The sequence below is a fragment of the Bubalus bubalis genome, chromosome 8 (assembly GCF_019923935.1).
Source record: "Bubalus bubalis isolate 160015118507 breed Murrah chromosome 8, NDDB_SH_1, whole genome shotgun sequence".
NCBI lineage: Eukaryota > Metazoa > Chordata > Mammalia > Artiodactyla > Bovidae > Bubalus > Bubalus bubalis.
The window spans coordinates 47,441,187-47,461,023 of NC_059164.1; positions in this window are offsets into that span (position 1 = coordinate 47,441,187).

The following is a 19,837-nucleotide window of genomic DNA, read 5'->3' on the forward strand; positions in this document are numbered from 1 at the left end:
TCTGCAATTTCACTTTTAGGCATATACTCAAGAAAAGAGAAAATATATGTTTACAGAAAATCTTATACATGAATGTTCACACTAGCATTATTCATAATAGGGTTTGTCCAATCCGAATGCCTTTCATCAAGTGATGAATGGATAAAAATATGAGGTATAATCATACATTGGAATACTATGCAATCAGAAAAAGGAATAAAGTACTGATACATGCCAAAATATGGATGAACCCTGAAACATTAAGTTAAAGAAACCAGTCATAAAGGGTCACATATTATATGATTCCAATTATATGAAATTCCTCAAATAGGCAAATCTATAGAAAAGGAAAGTAGATTAGTGGTTTCCTAGAAATTTGGTATTGGGAGAACTGGTGGAGTGGTGGCCAAGGGGGTTCTTTTTGTGGTGATATAAATTCTTTGAAAACTGGTTGTGGTGATGGCTATGCAACTCTGAACATACTAAAACCCACAAAACTATACTTTAAATGACATGTAAATTATATTTCAATAAAGATTAAATTCTGAAAGAGATGGGAATACCAGAGCACCTGACCTGCCTCTCGAGAAATTTGTATGCAGGTCAGGAAGCAACAGTTAGAACTGGACATGGAACAACAGACTGGTTCCAAGTAGGGAAAGGAGTATGTCAAGGCTGTATATTGTCACCCTGCTTATTTAACTTATATGCAGAGTACATCATGATAAACGCTGGGCTGTAAGAAGCACAAGCTGGAATCAAGACTGCCAAGAGAAATATCAATAACCTCAGATATGCAGATGACACCACCCTTATGGCAGAAAGTGAAGAGGAATTAAAAAGCCTCTTGATGAAGGTGAAAGTGGAGAGTGAAAAAGGTGGCTTAAAACTCAACATTCAGAAAACGAAGATCATGGCATCTGGTCCCATCACTTCATGGCAAATAGATGGGGAAACAGTGTCAGACTTTATTTTTGGGGGGCTCCAAAATCACTGCAGATGGTGACTGCAGCCATGAAATTAAAAGACGCTTACTCCTTGGAAGGAAAGTTATGACCAATTCAAAAGCAGAGACATTACTTTGCCAACAAAGGTCCGTCTAGTCAAGGCTATGGTTTTTCCAATTTTTGGACTGTGAAGAAAGCTGAGCACTGAAGAATTGATGCTTTTGAACTGTGGTGTTGGAGAAGACTCTTGAGAGTCCCTTGGACTGCAAGGAGATCCAACCAGTCCATTCTAAAGGAGATCAGACCTGGGTGTTCTTTGGAAGGAATGATGCTAAAGCTGAAACTGCAGTACTTTGGCCACCTCATGCAAAGAGTTGACTCATTGGAAAAGACTCTGATGCTGGGAGGGATTGGGGGCAGGAGGAGAAGGGGATGACAGAAGATGAGATGGCTGGATAGCATCACTGACTCGATGGACGTGAGTCTGAGTGAACTCTGGGAGTTGGTGATGGACAGGGAGGCCTGGCATGCTGTGATTCATGGGGTCTCAAAGAGTCGGACATGACTGAGTGACTGAACTGAACTGAGCTGAAGGATTTTTTAAGAGTGAATTTCTAAAACTGAGTCAAATAAGTGAGAGAGTCTAAATAAGTTCACTGGTTTGGGTAAAAAAAGAAAATTGACAAAATTACAAACTGAAAATCTTTGCTTTCTCATTGAAACAGAAGGCAAATCCATCTACTACAAGTTATAATACATCCAACGTAAAGACTACCAAGGTGGTCCAGTTCCTTGAAATCAACTTCCAAGGTCTATAATGAGAGTGGGTGGCTGAGGTGAAGTGGGGGAAAGAACTGGTGGAGACCCAGGAAGTCCCTTACTACACATCTATTTATGAAACTGATTCACAGCATTACTTCCCTTCATAGCACTTTATGAGTCAGCATTAAGGTATCAATATAATCTTTAAACTCTTAGAAATTATCACAGCATTTGTTCTAGGAAATTTTCATTTTTATTCTACTCAATTCACAGATAGTTATATGAGCTCAAATGGAAACCATACTCAAGTTACCTTTCATCTATGGAAGAGAGAGAGAGAAAAAAAGATTTTTCAAGTACACTGTAATTGTATTAAAAACATTAAAAGCTACTGAGAAGAGTAAGTATAACAGAAAACCTGACTCCATATTTGATCTATTCCTTTAGTTCTAACCTTTGTGCTCTGCTGCTGTGTTGAGTCATGCTGACTCTGCATTTTTGAAAAGGAATATTGCCTAGAGCCTGAAGTATACTTAATAGCCCTTTATCAAGACTCTGTCTCCCAGGCATGATCTTTTAAGGTATAACACTTTTCATTCATACAGAGATTAAAAGTTGCAGAATGGGAAATAACATTTGTCTTATTGGAGGTTTACAGAAACACTGTGACCTGACCCACTTGGACCCCTGTAAGAATAAAGGATTATCACACTCCCTTTGGGGTCTGGCTAGTACTAAGAAATCTGCAACAACCTGCCACACCTCCTCCCCTTCTGGTATAAAAGAAGCCTGAATTCTAACTCAGGTAAGATGGTTCTTTGGGATTCTACTCTGCCATCTTCTTGGTATGCTGACTTTCCAAATAGAGTCACTATTCCTTGCTTCAACACCTCATTTCTCCATTTACTGACCTGTCATGCAATGAGCAGTAAAAGCTTGGACTCTGTAACATGAACTTCCAGAAATTTAGAAGAAAAAAACAATGAATATTCAGAACAATTAATAAAATACTAAACACCTTTATCTATTAATTGAAGAAATTTCCCTAAAACCCTTTTTCTTTGCAGCTCCAAGGTCAACAGAATCTGGGAATTCTGAAGACATTCCCTCCTCACCCTACCCTGATCCAGACCTTCTCAGGTCCCAGTCGATCTCCGTATGATCAGACAATTTTCTTTCAATAAAGGTCACCAGTCTCGCCTGTGGGGGTCCCTATACAGCCCTATCTCTAAATAAAGTTTGGAGTTGATATAATCTCCACACTTTCCTTGCCCCCCCCCCCCCCCGCCCAAATCCCCTTACTAACACAAACACACAATGACAATCAGCAGTCAAGGCCAGAAATGGAAACCAATCTTGTTGTATTAAGCACAAAGGAATTAATAAAGGAATTAGGTATCTGCAAGTTAACTAGAATGGCTGGAGGAGCAGGCTCTAGGGTGGGCCTTCAGAAATAACCCCCAGAACAATGCAAAACTGACAAGCCAGGCAACTGATAGCTTGCAACAATCAGGATGGTGAGCAATCTGTAGGCGGACACTGAATGGAACTACTGAGTTCATAAATCATATGGTTCACAACCATAGCTGTGATGCAGGGATTGGACAAGAAAGATGAGGAGGCTATGGCTGCCACACAACAATTGCCTCTCCACACCCATGAAACTAGTGGCTGGGTACTATAAGCACTTCAGAACCCGCCCCCACCCCCCATCCCACCCCGAGATCTTGTTAACCAGCAGAAAATCTGCCAAATAGTAGAAGGAAGATGGCTTCTACTTCACTTCTGCTTTCGACATGTAAAGCAATATGTACATAATAAAATCCATCCAGAAGAGTCAAGCAAATGTAGTTTCCTGCTTTCTAATCTCAGCGGTACAGGAAACCACCTAAACATGATGGAAATAGATACTGAGTACCAATCAGCTATATCCAACACACACACACACACAATCCATGATAACAACATTACAACCCCTTTTGTTACATGAATTTTTCAATAACGCTTGCAGAAAACAAAACAGAAATAATAAGAAACATGGTGAATTTCACATAAGCTATAGTTCTGGCCTCTACAGTTCCTGGTTACTGATTTCCTCTAAGAGATTATGTAGATGTCTGATGGGGCAGCTCTGTGCTTTTAATCCTCTTGAGGCCCAGGCTCACCAAGGCTCTCTGATACTCTGTAATAAAGAGTCTTGACTTAATTTTTTATTATTTGAGGTTGACAGCTTTCAAGCCCTGCCATGCCCCCTTCCCCATATACCTCCCCCATTTGGGCAAGGTGATAAAAAAGACTAGGTGCTCCCACCTTTGGCAGTGTTAGGAAGTTCAAACCTGATAAATCTTGGCCAGCATGAGGGAACCCTCACCCCAGCCCCACCTTCTAACAATTATAAAACCCCAAGCCAGCCTCCCTTCCCTGTTCTCTCAAACCATTTTCAGACCTATTTGGGAACATGTTCTACTCTCCCAAGAAAGCCTTATTGTGGGAGTGATAAATCTTTCATACCTCTTGACCCACATGGCATCATCATTCTTGATGTAAGAACCACAAAGTGGAACATCCATCTTGCCCCTGAGGAATGTTCACAAGATACTCCACTCTACAACCTTCCCACAGCATACACCTCTGACTCCCATCTTGCTTCCTGTTAGTCCCTGTTCTCTGCCAACAGAGATAATCAAGGAAGAATGACTATTTCTTTGTCTTGAGTGGTCACTTGGCTTCTCTGGAGAATAAGACTAGGCAAGGTTCAATTAACTAGGGCTCTGCTGTGCCCAGGAATGTTCTTCTCAGAGCACTTCCTCCCAGGGACCACATTCACCTTTCTCCCCATTGGCAAATCCAGATTAATGTCTCATACCCACATGAAACACTTCTACTAGACAGTTTCATTCAGTCACTTGCTACTGTCATCTGTGTCTATTTTTAACTCTGCTATGTTCTTTGGGAGCTTGATGCCTGGTTTAGTACCTTGATCTCACCTCAAGACTCTTTTAACCTGGGAGCAAAAGTAATGCTATCTTCAAAGTTCAGAGACCTTTAGTTCCAATGATATTTACTGGCAAACAACTTAATACCAATATCCTACCTTTCATCATGGTTATCCTTCACTGCCAACCCAAATTCAGACCTCTCCAGCCACCTGTCTTCTCCCATACTTTCTTCTTAAAACTGCTCATTTTGCCTGGAATAAACTACCTTTAACATCTTCATTGGGCTTCCCTGGTGGCTCAGTAGTAAAGAATCCCGCTGCAGAAGACATGGGTTTGATCCCTGGATTGGGAAGATCCCCTGAGAAGGAAATGACAACCTACTCCAGTATTCTTTCCTGGGAAATCCCATGGACAGAGGAGCCTGATGTGCTACAGTCCATGGGGTCACAAAAGAGTTGGACATGACTTAGTGACTAAACAACAGCAACATCTTCATCTGGAAAATTCCTTCTCATTCAACTAGTTTCTTTTCAGAGCTTTCTGTTCCCCACCAAGGCTAAGACTGCCCTTTCATTATCCCCACTATAAAGGTAAATAAATACTAAGAAAAGATAATAGGGATTGCAAATTGGCAGCTTATAGTCTGATTATGGCTAGAAGCTCTATTTGGCCTTCAGAGAGGTAGTTTTTTGTTTTTTCATAAAAAAAATTTTTTTCCCAAAAGAATCCAAAGCAGAATCTCAAAGATATTTTTGCACTTTTATGTATATTGCAGCATTATTCACAATATCCAAGAAGTGGAAGCAACCCAAATTTCCATCAACAGATGACCAAGTTAAAAAAAAAATGTGGTGTACAATAGAATGGGAGCATACAATAGAATGTATTGTGCAATAGAATATTCATTCTTTAAAAACGAAGAAAATCCTGTTACACAGTACATCATGGAGGAGCCTTGAGGATATTATGCTATACAGAACAATCTCCAAAACATTAGAATAAGATTTATTTGCTTAGGGTGTATGGTCTTTCTATATCTTGCTATTATTTTCTTCTCCAATTTTTAAGTTACATACAGAGTTGGCCAAAAGTTCATTTGGGTTTTTCTATTACATCATAGCTGCACTCATGTGCCGGCAAACTTGGAAAACTCAGCAGTGGCCACAGGACTGGAAAAGGTCACTTTTCATTCCAATCCCAAAGAAAGGCAATGCCAAAGAATGCTCAAACTACCGCACAATTGCACTCATCTCACACGCTAGTAAAGTAATGCTCAAAATTCTCCAAGCCACACTTCAGCAATACGTGAACTGTAACTTCCAGATGTTCAAGCTGGTTTTAGAAAAGGCAGAGGAACCAGAGATCAAATTGCCAACATCCGCTGGATCATGGAAAAAGCAAGAGAGTTCCAGAAAAACATCTATTTCTGCTTTATTGACTATGCCAAAGCCTTTGACTGTGTGGATCACAATAAACTGTGGAAAATTCTAAAAGAGATGGGAATACCAGACCACCTGACCTGCCTCTTGAGAAACCTGTATGCAGGTCAGGAAGCAACAGTTAGAACTGGCCATGGAAAAACAGACTGGTTCCAAATAAGAAAAGGAGTACGTCAAGACTGTATATTGTCACCCTGCTTATTTAACTTCTATGCAGAGTACATCATGAGAAACGCTGGGCTGGAAGAAGCACAAGCTAGAATCAAGATTGCTGGGAGAAATATAAATAACCTCAGATATGCAGATGACACCACCCTCATGGCAGAAAGTGAAAAGGAACTAAAAAACCTCTTGATGAAGGTGAAAGAGGAGAGTGAAAAAGTTGGCTTAAAGCTCAACATTCAGAAAACGAAGATCATGGCATCTGGTCCCATCACTTCATGGCAAATAGATGGGGAAACAGTGGAAACATGTTAGACTTTATTTTCTGGGGCTCCAAAATCACTGCAGATGGTGATTGCAGCCATGAAATTAAAAGACACTTACTCCTTGGAAGGAAAGTTATGACCAACCTAGATAGCATATTCAAAAGCAGAGACATAACTTTGCCAACAAAGTTCCATCTAGTCAAGGCTATGGTTTTTCCAGTGGTCATGTATGGATGTGAGAGTTGGACTGTGAAGAAAGCTGAGCGCTAAAGAATTTATGCTTTTTTTTTTATTTTATTTTAACTGTGGTGTTGGAGAAGACTTTTGAGAGTCCCTTGGACTGCAAGGAGATCCAACCAGTCCATTCTGAAGGAGATCGGTCCTGGGTGTTCTTTGGAAGGAATGATGCTAAAGCTTAAACTCCAGTACTTTGGCCACCTCATGCGAAGAGTTGACTCATTGGAAAGGACTCTGATGCTGGGAGGGATTGGGGGCAGAAGGAGAAGGGGACGACAGAGGATGAGATGGCTGGATGGCATCACCAACTCGATGGATGTGAGTTTGAGTGAACTCCGGGAGTTGGTGATGGACAGGGAGGCCTGGTGTGCTGCGATTCATGGGGTCTCAAAGAGTCGGACACAACTGAGCGACTGAACTGAACTGAACTGACTGATTACATCAAATGAAAAAACCCAAATGAACTTTTTAGCTACAACTTCTGAATGCCGGCAGAGGACATCAGGCACCCAGAAAAGCAGCCCATTGTCTTCGAAAGGAGGTAGGAAAAAATATAAAAGACAAAAAAAGAGACAAAAGAGGTAGGGACAGAGCTCCGTCCCGGGAAGGGAGTCTTAAAAAGAGAGAAGTTTCCAAACACCAGGAAACACTCTCACTGCCGAGTCTGTGGTGAGCCTTGGAAGCACAGAGGGCAACATAACAGGGAGGAAAAATAAATAAATAATTAAAACCCACAGATTATGAGCCCAACGGTAACTCCCCCAGTGGAGAAGCAGCACAGATGCCTGCACCCACCACTAGCAATCAGGGGCTGGGCAGGGAGGCACAGGCTGCATTGCTTAGAGTAAGGACTGGGCTTGAATGCCCCGAGGGCAATCTGAGCTAACTAACTTGGGCTAGCAAACCAGACTGTGGGATAGCCACCACGCGAAAAGCCCTAACCTAAGACACCGCCAGGCCCGCACATAAAACAAAGGACTGAACAGAACTACTGTTCAGCTGCAGACCATGCCCCTCCAGTGACAGGCAGCCAGAGCCAGAAGGGGCAATCTCAGGCCCAGAGAGACATTATCTACCAAACTACAAGCAGACTTCTTTGCTAACTAAGACTTCTTGGGGTTCTGGACAGTCAACATCCACCTGAGAAGGTGCGCCGGTTGTACATCCAGAAAACCGAGTGGCAGGGACGGAGGAGGTGTTAAGTCTCAGCGACTGCACTCGCCAAACACCTCATCACCTGAGCTGCTCGGACTTGGGAAGGGCACAAAATGCAGGCCCAACTGAGTCTGCACCTCTGAGGACTACCGGAGTACCTGAACCTGAGCGGCTTAGACCTGGGAGGTGCATTCAGCCCAGGGCCAGCCTCGGACGGCTCCCGGCAGAGCAACCTAGAGCTTGAGCACTGTGGGCAGGGAGGGCACACGGGCTGTGAGCGGGGGTAGGCCCAATGTGGCTGAGACACTGCGAGCACATGCCAGTGTTATTTGTTTGCAGCAACCCTCCCTCCCCACAGCACGACTGAACAAGTGAGCCTTAAAAAAGTGTCTACCACCACCCTCCTTGTGTCAGGGTGGAAATCAGACACTGAAGAGACCAGCAAAAAGAAGAAACTAAAACAGAGGGAACCGCCTTGGAAGTGACAGGTGCAATAGATTAAAACCCTGTAGTTAGTACTGACTACATAGGAAGGGGCCTATAGATCTTGAGAAATATAAGCCGGACCAAGGAACTATCTGAAAATGAACTGACCCCACACACCCACAACAATACCAGAGAAAGTCCTAGATATATTTTTACTATTTTTATGATCATTCTTTTTTTCTTTTAATTTTTTAAAATTTTTAAGTCCTCTATTACTCCTTTAATTTTCATTTTTATAACCTACTATTAGTTTGCAAAAAAAAAGATCCTATTTTTTAAAGCAAACTTCTTATATATTTTTTAAATAATTTTTGTGACTTCTTTTTTCTTCTTTTCTTTAATATTGTATTTTTGAAAATCCAACCTCTACTCTAGATTTTTAATCTTTGCTTTTTGGTATTTGTTATCAGTTTTGTACCTTTAAGAATCCAATCTTCAGTACTCATTTTTACTTGGGAGTGAGATTACTGGCTTGACTACTCTCTCCCCCTTTGGACTCTCCTTATTCTCCACCAGGTCGCCTCTATCTCCTCCTTCCCCCTTCTCTTCTCTACTCAACTTTGTGAATCTCTGTGTGTTCCAGATGGTGGAGAACACTTAGGGAACTGATTACTGGCTGGATCTGTCTCTTTCCTTTTGATTCCCCCCTTTTATCATCCTGGCCACCTCTGTCTCCTTCCTCCCTCTTCTCTTGTCTGTATAACTCCCTGAACATCTCTGAGTGGTCCAGACTGTGGAGCGCACATAAGGAAGTGATTACTGGATAGCTTGCTCTCTCCTCTTTTGATTCCACCTCATCTCATTTGGGTCACCTCTAACTCCCTCCTCCCTCTTCTCTTCTCCATGTAACTCTGTGAACCTCTCTGGGTGTCCCTCACTGTGGAGAAAGTTTTCATCTTTAACATGGATGTTTTATCAACAGTGCTGTATAGAAGGAGAAGTCTTGAGACTACTGTAAAAATAAGACTGAAAACCTAAGCAGGAGGCTTAAGTCCAAATCCTGAGAACACCAGAGAACTCCTGATTCCAGGGAACATTAATTGACAGGAGATCATCAAATGCCTCCATACGTACCCTGAAAGGAAGCACCACCCAAGGGCCAACAAGTTCCAGGGCAAGACATACCATGCAAATTCTCCAGCAACACAGGAACATAGCCCTGAGCTTCAATATACAGGCTGCCCAAAGTCACTGCAAACCCATTGACATCTCATAACTCATTACTGGACACTTCATTGCACTCCAGAGAGAAGAAATCCAGCTCTACCCACCAGAACACCGACACAAGCTTCCCTAACCAAGAAACCTTGACAAGCCACCCATACAACCCCACCCACAGCGAGGAAACTCCATAATAAAGAGAACCCCACAAACTGCCAGAATACAGAAAGGTTACCCCAAACTCAGCAATATAAATAAGGTGAAGAGACAGAGGAATACACAGCAGGTAAAGAAACAGGATAAATGCCCACCAAACCAAACAAAAGAGGAAGAGATATGGAATCTACCTGATAAAGAATTCCAAATAATGATAGTGAAAATGATCCAAAATCTTGAAATCAAAATGGAATCACAGATAAATAGCCTGGAGACAAGGATTGAGAAGATTCAAGAAAAGTTAAACAAGGACCTATAAAAAATAAAAGAGTCAATATATAATGAATAATGCAATAAATGAGATCAAAAACACTCTGGAGGCAACAAATAGTAGAATAATGGGGGCAGAAGATAGGATTAGTGAAGTAGAAGATAGAATGGTAGAAATAAATGAATCAGAAAGGAAAAAATAAAAATGAATTAAAAGAAATGAGGACAATCTCAGAGACCTCTGGGACAATGTCAAACGCCCCAACATTCGAATCATAGGAGTCCCAGAAGAAGAAGACAAAAAGAAAGACCATGAGAAAATCCTTGAGGAGATAATAGTTGAAAACTTCCCTAAAATGGGGGAGGAAATAATCACCCAATTCCAGGAAACCCAGAGAGTCCTAAACAGGATAAACCCAAGGCAAAACACCCCAAGACACATATTAATCAAATTAACAAAGATCAAACACAAAGAACAAATATTAAAAGCAGCAAGGGAAAAACAACAGATAACCCACAAGAGGATTCCCATAAGGATAAGAGCTGATCTTTCAATAGAAACTCTTCAGGCCAGGAGGGAATGGCAAGACATACTTAAAGTGATGAAAGAAAATAACCTACAGCCCAGATTACTGTACCCAGCAAGGATCTCATTCAAATATGAAGGAGAAATCAAAAGCTTTACAGACAAGCAAAAGCTGAGAGAATTTAGCAACACCAAACCAGCTCTCCAACAAATGCTAAAGGATCTTCTCTAGACAGGAAACACAAAAAGGGAGTATAAACTTGAACCCAAAACAATAAATTAAATAGCAACGGGATCATACTTATCAATAATTACCTTAAACGTAAATGGGTTGAATGCCCCAACCAAAAGACAAAGACTGGCTGAATGGATACAAAAACAAGACCCCTACATATGTTGTATACAAGAGACCCACCTCAAAACAGGGGACACACACAGACTGAAAGTGAAGGGCTGGAAAAAGATATTCCATGCAAATAGAGACCAAAAGAAAGCAGGAGTAGCAATACTCATATCAGATAAAATAGACTTTAAAACAAAGGCTGTGAAAAGAGACAAAGAAGGACACTACATAATGATCAAAGGATCAATCCAAGAAGAAGATATAACAGTTATAAATATATATGCACCCAACATAGGAGCACGACAATATGTAAGACTAATGCTAACAAGTACGAAAGAGGAAATTAACAATAACACAAAAATAGTGGGAGACTTTAATACCCCACTCACACCTATGGATAGATCAAATAAACAGAAAATTAACAAGGAAACACAAAGTTTAAATGATACAACAGACCAGTTAGACCTAATTGATATCTATAGGACATTTCACCCCAAAACAATGAATTTCACCTTTTTCCCCAGCACACACGGAGCCTTCTCCAGGATAGATCACATCCTGGGCCATAAATCTAGCCTTGGTAAATTCAAAAAAATTGAAATCATTCCAAGCATCTTTTCTGACCACAATGCAGTAAGATTAGATCTCAATTACAGGAGAAAAACTATTAAAAATTCCAACATATGGAGACTGAACAACATGCTGTTGAATAACCAACAAATCACAGAAGAAATAAAAAAAGAAATAAAAATATGCATAGAAATGAATGAATATGAATGCAAAACAACCCAATACCCATGGGACACTGTAAAAGCAGTGCTAAGAGGAAGGTTCATAGCAATACAGGCATACCTCAAGAAACAAGAAAAAAAAGTCAAATAAATAACCTAACTCTACACCTAAAGCACCTACAAAAGGAAGAAATGAAGAACTCCAGGGTTAGTAAAAGGAAAGAAATCTTAAAAATTATGGCAGAAATAAATGCAAAAGAAACAAAAGAGATCATAGCAAAAATCAACAAAGCCAAAAGCTGGTTCTTTGAAAGGATAAATAAAATTGACAAACCATTAGCCAGACTCATCAAGAAACAAAGGGAGAAAAATCAAATCAATAAAATTAGAAATGAACATGAAGAGATCACCACAGACAACGCAGAAATACAAAGGATCATAAGAGATTACTATCAGCAATTATATGCCAATAAAATGGATAACTTGGAAGAAATGGACAAATTCTTAGAAAAGTACAACTTTCCAAAACTGAACCAGGAAGAAATAGAAAATCTTAACAGACCCATCACAAGCATGGAAATTGAAACTGTCATCAGAAATCTTCCAGCAAACAAAAGTACAGGTCCAGACGGCTTCACAGCTGAATTCTACCAAAAATTTAGAGAAGAGCTAACACCTATCCTACTCAAACTCTTCCAGAAAATTGCAGAGGAAAGTAAACTTCCAAACTTATTCTATGAGGCCACCATCACCCTAATACCAAAACCTGACAAAGATGCCACCAAAAAAAATAATAATAATAAAACTACAGGCCAATATCACTGATGAACATAGGTGCAAAAATCCTTAACAAAATTCTAGCAATCAGAACCCAACAACACATTAAAAAGATCATACACCATGACCAAGTGGGCTTTATCCCAGGGATGCAAGCATTCTTCAATATCTGCAAATTAATCAATGTAATACTCCACATTAACAAATTGAAAAATAAAAGCCATATGATTATCTCAATAGATGCAGAGAAAGCCTTTGACAAAATTCAACATCCATTTATGATAAAAACTCTGCAGAAATCAGGAGTAGAAGGAACATACCTCGACATAATAAAAGCTATATATGACAAACCCACAGCAAACATTATCCTCAATGGTGAAAAATTGAAAGCATTTCCCCTAAAGTCAGGGACAAGACAAGGGTGCCCACTTTCACCACTACTATTCAACATAATTTTGGAAGTTTTGGCCACAGCAATCGGAGCAGAAAAAGAAGTAAAAGGAATCCAAATTGGAAAAGAGGATGTAAAACTCTCACTGTTTGCAGATGACATGATCCTCTACATAGAAAACCCTAAAGACTCCACCAGAAAATTACTAGAGCTAATCAGTTGCAGGATATAAAATCAACACACAGAAATCCCTTGCATTCCCATACCCTAATGATGAGAAAATAGAAAGAGAAATTAAGGAAACAATTCCATTCACCATTGCAACAAAAAGAATGAAATACTTAGGAATATATCTACCTAAAGAAACCAAAGACCTATATAGAGAAAACTATAAAATACTGGTGAAAGAAATCAAAGAGGACACTAATAGATGGAGAAGTATACCGTGTTCATGGATCAGAAGAATCAATATAGTGAAAATGAGTATGCTACCCAAAGCAATCTATAGATTCAATGCAATCCCTATCAAGCTACCAACAGCATTCTTCACAGAGCTAGAACAAATAATTTCACAATTTGTATGGAAATCCAAAAAACCTCGAATAGCCAAAGCAATCTTGAGAAAGAAGAATAGAACTGGAGGAATCAGTTCTGCCTGACTTCAGGCTCTACTACAAAGCCACAGTCATCAAGACAGTATGGTATTGGCACAAAGACAGAAATATAGATCAATGGAACAAAATAGAAAGCCCAGAGATAAATCCATGCACCTATGGACACCTTATCTTTGACAAAGGAGGCAAGAATATACAATGGAGAAAAGACAATCTCTTTAACAAGTGGTGCTGGGAAAACTGGTCAACCACTTGCAAAAGAATGAAACTAGAACACTTTCTAACACCATACACAAAAATAAACTCAAAATGGATTAAAGATCTAAACATAAGACCAGAAACTATAAAACTCTTAGAGGAGAACATAGGCAAAACACTCTCTGACATACATCACAGCAGGATCCTCTATGACCCACCTCCCAGAATATTGGAAATAAAAGCAAAAATAAACAAATGGGATCTAATTAAAGTTAAAAGCTTCTGCACAACAAAAGAAACTATAAGCAAGGTGAAAAGACAGCCTTCAGAATGGGAGAAAACAATAGCAAATGAAGCAACTGACAAAGGATTAATCTCAAAAATATACAAGCAACTCCTGCAGCTCAATTCCAGAAAAATAAATGACCCAATCAAACAATGGGCCAAAGACCTAAACAGACATTTCTCCAAAGAAGATATACAGATGGCTAACAAACATGAAAAGATGCTCGACATCACTCATTATCAGAGAAATGCAAATCAAAACCACAATGAGGTACCATTTCACGCCAGTCAGAATGGCTGCGATCCAAAAGTCTACAAGCAATAAATGCTGGAGAGGATGTGGAGAAAAGGGAAACCTCTTACACTGTTGGTGGGAATGCAAACTAGTACAGCCACTATGGAGAACAGTGTGGAGATTCCTTAAAAAACTGGAAATAGAACTGCCATACAACCCAGCAATCCCACAGCTGGGCATACACACCGATGAAACCAGAACTGAAAGAGACACGTGTACCCCAATGTTCATCGCAGCACTGTTTATAATAGCCAGGACATGGAAACAACCTAGATGTCCATCAGCAGTTGAATGGATAAGAAAGCTGTGGTACATATACACAATGGAATATTACTCAGCCATTAAAATGAATACATTTGAATCAGTTCTAATGAGGTGGATGAAACTGGAGCCTATTATACAGAGTGAAGTAAGCCAGAAAGAAAAACACCAATACAGTATACTAACGCATATATAGGGAATTTAGAAAGATGGTAATGATAACCCTGTATGGGAGACAGCAAAAGAGACACAGATGTATAGAACAGTCTTTTGGACTCTGTGGGAGAGTGGGGGGGTGGGGAATGATTTGGGAGAATGGCATTGAAACATGTATAATATCATATAAGAAACGAATCGCCAGTCCAGGTTCGATGCAGGATACAGGATGCTTGGGGCTGGTGCACTGGGATGACCCAGAGGGATGGTATGGGGAGGGAGGTGGGAGGGGGGTTCAGGATGGGGAACACGTGTACACCCTTGGCAGATTCATGTTGATGTATGGCAAAACCAATACAATATTGTAAAGTAATTAGCCTCTAATTAAAATAAATAAATTTAATAAAAAAAAAAGAATACATTTGAATCAGTTTTAATGAGGTGGATGAAACTGGAGCCTATTATACAGAGTGAAGTAAGCCAGAAAGAAAAACACCAATACATTATACTAACGCATATATATGGGATTTATAAAGATGGTAACAATAACCCTGTATGCGAGACAGCAAAAGAGACACAGATATATAGAACAGTCTTTTGGACTCTGTGGGAGAGGAATGGGTGGGATGATTTGGGAGAATGGCATTGAAACATGTATAATATTATATAAGAAACGAATCTCCAGTCCAGGTTTGATGCATGATACAGGATGCTTGGGGCTGGTGCACTGGGATGACCCAGAGGGATGGTACGGAGAGGGAGGTGGGAGGGAGGTTCAGGATGGGGTACACGTGTATACCCGTGGTGGATTCATGCTGATATATGGCAATACCAGTACAATATTGTCAAGTAATTAGCCTCCAATTAAAATAAATAAATTTAAATTAAAAAAAGAAAAGAAAGTTGTGAAGAATTCCCTGGTGGTCCAGTGGTTAGGACTCCATGTTTCCACTGCAGGAGGCAAGGGTTCGATTCCTGGTTGGAGAACTAAGATCTTGTATGCCACAGCGTGGCCAATAAAAAGGAAAAGAGAGACATATCTTGTGTGTAATTTTTGTCTTTATGCTTTTTTTTTTCAATTTTGGAATCATTGTAATGGTAATTTTGTAAAATAAATTGGAAACAGCTCTATATTCCCTCCATGCTTTCAAATAGCTTAATAATGAAAAAAAATTAATTGAAACTTGAATATTTGTAACAATTTACCTATAAAACCATCTGGGTGTGAAGGTTTTGGGTAATTCTTTACATTTTTCCAATGTCTAGTCTGAATATATTCATGCTTTTTACATGTTTTAAAATAAATTTGGAAATATTTTCTTGGACAATCCTGGATTTTCTTAGGCTATTCAAATTTATCACCATCTAATCATCAATCATATTTTCTCACTTAAAAACTGTCTTTTTCATGATGATGCAATCAGTCAAATTAAGAATGTGGAAAATTCTAGGGACACATAACTTCATTTTTTAAACAAATAAATGACATATGGAATAGGATAGCTGTTACAAACTAGAGATACTTAAGCAATACATCAACTAAATAGAATGTGTGGACTTTCCCTGGATACTCATTTTAATAAAACAATTGTTAAGAGTTTGATACCATCAGGGAAAGTTGAACACATACTGGATATTAGATGATATTAAAAACTACTGTTAATTTGTTCAGTGTAATGCTACTATGGCTAAAGTATACATTTTCAAAGTCCTAATTTGTTAGTGATATATTATGAAGTATTTATAGGTGAAAGGCTATGGTGTATGGATTTTCTTAAAGTACTCCAAGAGAAAAATAAGTGGGGAATGGAGAGAATACAAAAAAGAAGAATAAATAACAAAAGTGGTAAAACATTAATAATTGTTGAAGCTGACTGATAGTACTTGGCAAAATATTGTATTATTGGAAATGTCTAAAATTTTTTCCTCCATCTGTATTAGTTATCCCTTTTATCATTCTGCATGTTATTTATATTTTCTCCATTTCTTCTAAATTAGTCTTCTGGAGATTCTTTTGTTTCAGAAAAGAAATTTTTTAATTTACTAATTACTTTGCTTTAAAAGTGAGTAATTTAAGTTTTTATTTTTAAAATGACTCATTCATTTGTATTTTTTAGGTCAGTTTTGTTGTTCTTTGTACAGCTTCTAGAGTTGAATAGTTAGTTCATTTATTTTCTTTTCCTGGTTAGTAATTATAGCATTGAAGTCTATGAAGTTCCCTTTAGTACAGTGTTGATGTAACCCTTAAGTTTTGCCAGGCTCAATTTTTTTTGTGTGAGAGTGTATATGGTAGATCAGTACTTAATATTCATTCCATTGTGCTTCTGTTGTGCCTTCCTGAACATTAGAGCCCAGAAAGCTAAAAACTGCATTTCCCAGATGCCCTAGCAGATAGGGTTTTGAAAGATACTCAGATCTGGCCAAGCAGATGCAGCCATGCAAATTTTGGAAAGTCGAAGAAAGGCAGAGGTAGAGACAGAAACAGATCCTCTACTGTTGGGTATACATGGAAGTGATTAATTTCTCTGCAGCTGAATTCGCTTTGGTCCCGGTGCCAGTCACTAATTTTAGAGAGATGCCGTAAGGCAGGCACAGGGCATCATTTCACTGGTGCAGACCACAGCTGAGGCTGTGTGGTTCTGGAGCCTGCGGTAGTAACGATAATTTCCTGTTTGTGGTGGCATCCTCCCTAAGACAGTCTCTTTGGTAGCAGCAGCTTTTATAGGATGGAAGACACGGCAGCTGCTTTGGTGACACCATCTGCAGTGTGGTTTTCAGAGTCATTTCTGAAAGCTCAACCTAGCATCTGGTCTTCAGCTCACTCTTAGCATTACTAAAAGCCATTTAATTCCCTATACTAATCTCCCTAAACTTGATCTTTAATATCTGTAATTGAACTGTGACTAGCATAATAAATGAAATCAGCAGTGTGGTTCCATACTACTTATGATACATAGGGCAGGTTGGCTGCCCTTGACAGACCCAAATAAGTGGTGGTTTTTAAAAGACAACTGTGTTTCTAACATATATTTCTGAGCTAGTATTGCTGTTTAGCTCTGCAAAGTTGAGGCCCTTTCTTTTTGTTTTGATATTCCTCAGCTATTGCCCTTGCCCACACAGTCAAAAATAGCTCTCCACTGTGCCTGCATTCCAGCCAGAGAGAAGAGAAGGAAGGGGATGGAACATCTTCCATTCAAAGGCATAACCCAAAAGTTGTTCACATGACTGAGGCTCACATCCCATTGGCCAGAACTTGGCTGCTAGGAACGGTGACCTCTTTTTGACTGGTTTCTGCCCCTTGATGTCTTGAATATCTTATTAGGATTACAAAATTCAAAGAGTGGCCTGACCTAGAAAAGGGAAACATCCCTAATTGTTCCATATCCTTACTGCTTATGATGTTTTAAATATGTGGAGGTAGTAGTTTTCTTCATCCAAGAGTTATTTGCTACCCTGGTATTCAAAGTGTGCACTATGGGGACCAACAGAACAAGCATCACCTGGGAACTTACTGAAATGCAGGATCTCAGGCCCATCCTTAGACACCTACTGAATCAGAATACACATTTTAACAGGAAATACTGGTTCAGAAGTCAGAATTCTACCTCCGGACCTTGAATTATTAATAAATGTGAAAATGCAGCTCTCTTTTCCTCTTCCCCATTTCAATCCACTCCACTGTCTAAGAGGGATTCAAGGAAGTAGTTTCTCTACAGAGTCAATTTACAGGAAGCCCCATTTGTGATAAAAATAGCAACATAGGATAATGAGGTGTCACTGGAATTCACTAGGGTTCAATTTCAGTCCCCCTTTTCTCTTTTGCTTCCGCCCTCCTTTCTCCTCTCCATTTTTTTTTAATTTTAGGGGTTGCAACAAGTTGTCCAGGACCCAGGTTCATATGTTTTGATTGGCTGTCATAGTTAAGAAAATCTGAATTTGAATGGCGTTAGATAAGTGTGTACTCTTGAGACCACCACATTCCCTACTAATTCCTACCCATCTTGCAGCAGCCCAGCCTGACTCACTTGTTTACCCTACTTCCCATTTGAATTAGTGAATCAAGCAATGCTCTTTTTTCTTCTGCCTGCTGGAAGAATACAGAGTTGAAGAGTCCACCAGCCCCCTCTATAAAGGGATTTAAAGTATTGCTATTGACCAAGACCTTTTTATTTATTTCCCTCATTTTATATTATCAGATTCCTGACATAATTATTTCCTTTCACTCAATGAAATTTTCATATTACATCATCTCTAGCCTAGTCTCTTTACAATGTGAACCTGAAAAACTGGTACTACCGGATACGAATTTCAAAACAGTTTGTAACTAATCATTCCTGCCACCTGACTTAAGTTCAGTCATCATTGATTTTATCAGAAGATTGTTTTTCATTTTCCTGGAAACCAGTGATCCTCTCATACTAAAGGTTCACACAAGGAGGAGATCAAGAAGGCAGAGGAGGAAGACTCTGAGCCCACCTCCATCCATGAACACATCAAAAATACATCCATATGTGACACAAGTCTCATTGAAAACAAACTGGAGACTGGCAGAAAGATTCTTACACAACCACAGTTGTAAGGAAACTTCCACACCAGAGTCATTAGGAAAGAAAAAGAAGTGATCAGGTCAGGACATGGGCAGCTAGAAGACACAGATGAGGAGGGAGAATGCACAGGCTCGGAGATCCTACCTGGGTTATGAGGAGTTCGACACATATTGGGCAGAACAGCACTGGACACTAGGAAGATGAGTCCCCTTCAGTTCAGTTCAGTTCAGTCACTCAGTTGTGTCCGACTCTTTACGACCCCATGAATTGCAGCACCCCAGGCCTCCCTGTCCATCACCAACTCCCGGAGTTCACCCAAACTCATGTCCATCGAGTCAGTGATGCCATCCAGCCATCTCATCCTCTGTCGTCCCCTTCTCCTCCTGCCCCTAATCTTTCCCAGCATCAGGGTCTTTTCCAATGAGTCAACTCTTCACATGAGGTGGCCAAAGTATTGGAGTTTCAGCTTCAATATCAGTCCTTCCAATGAACACCCAGGACTGATCTCTGAGTCCCCTTAGGTGGTTTGAAAACCAGTGGGACCAACGGGAGGGCTGTAGGAAACCTAGACTTTGCTCATGAATAGTATGAACATGCTGCTTAGTCCCAGAAACAAGTCAGAAGAAGCAGATTGAAACAGCCTGGGACTGTGGCTAGTTTTCCACGACTGTCCCAGCCTGTGTCCCAGACCACATCAAGCACCTGGCCCAGACCACTCCAGTTTGGCACAGGATCCCACTAGGGCAAAGGCTGC